A 1488-nucleotide genomic window follows, 5' to 3' on the forward strand; every position below is an offset into this window, starting at 1 on the left:
ACCAAGTGAGACTCCAACTCAAAAAGAAAAAAAAAAAAAAAGATTCTTTGTACTTGGGTCAGGTCACAGTGTTCCTGTAAATATATATATATATATTTTTAAGTAGGAGTCGTACTCTGTCACCCAGGCTGGAGTGCAGTGACACGTTCATGGCCACCACAGCCTCAACCTGCTGGGCTCAGGTGATTCTTCTGCCTCAGTCTTCCAAGTAGCTGAAACCACAGGTGCACACCACCACACCTTGCTAATTTTTTAATTATTATTATTGTAGAGATGAAGTCTTGCTAAGTTGCCTAAGCTGGTCTTGAACCCCTGGACTCAGGCAATCCTCTCACCTCTACCTCTCAAAGTGCTAGAATTACAGGCGTGAGTCACCACATCCACTTCCTTTTAAATCTTTAACAAAACATAGTATACAGACTTCCTCCTTTTCCCAGGATTAGTGTCGAGTTGCATACCTGTTGTTCCTACATTATTTTTTCAATGTTTCGAAATTACGGGTAAAGGTTCCTTAAATGAAAATGGAGTTATGTACATTCTTTTGCTGTTTCACTATTACAGTAAGAGACTTTCAGTCTTCAGGTAGCCAGATCTCATCTAGTTGATCCTATGTGAGTTGATTGGCTGATGAGCAGGGTATAAGATGTCGGCTGGCTGGTGACACCAGGGTCTCTGGAGCTTTACTGCCACTCTCTAAGGGCAGAAACCCCCTCTTTCTTGTGTGCTGTTGGATCCTATCACCTAGTACAGTGCCCGGCCACAGCCAGGCAGCAATAAACCACAAGATTGGTTTGTGTAGTGAGACAGTATGGAATTCAAAGAACGAGAACTGGAGTGTGGTCCAAGATGGGGTGGTGTCTGCACCATTAGACCTCATCCACTAAAATATTTACTGGATGATGTACTACGCACTGTTCTCTGTGCTGAGAATGTGGCCGTGCCCAAAAGCAAAGTTCTGTCGACAGAGGCTGAGGTACACCAGTGCGAAAGGCAGTCACATATACTTGAGAGTGATTAATTCTATAAAGGAAAAAAATACAGAACGATGTTGTAAGGTAAATGAAACCAGACCAGGCGAAACGGCCTCCGACCTTACAGATGTGACGGTGAGGAAGGAGTGAACGGTTCCTTTTCCTGTAAGCTGAAACAAGCTGGGAAGGTGCAAGGAGTGAGAAAGGGCCACGAGCTCTGGTCCGCTATTCCTGCCTCCAAGGTCGGCCCAAGTCAGCAGAACGGATTTCCGACCTACTCTGGACTCGGAGTGGGACTTCCAAGAAACAGCGTGACCACTGGTGTGTGAGAAGCCTTTTGAGGCCTGGACTGGATGTGGCTTGAGGCTGCGGACCCAGGTGGAAGTAGAACCTGGCCACAGGCCTCCAGGGCAGAAAGGACCCCCGCGCTCCCCACACTCCAGCGGAGCCTGGCGCCCACCTCAGACGTCCCAGCTCTATTTGCATAAATCCACGCCAGTCGGAGGCCCGAGTTCCA

This window comes from Carlito syrichta, unplaced genomic scaffold (genome assembly GCF_000164805.1).
Source record: "Carlito syrichta isolate Samal-C Ts95f unplaced genomic scaffold, Tarsius_syrichta-2.0.1 Scaffold306734, whole genome shotgun sequence".
NCBI classification, from domain to species: Eukaryota; Metazoa; Chordata; class Mammalia; order Primates; family Tarsiidae; genus Carlito; species Carlito syrichta.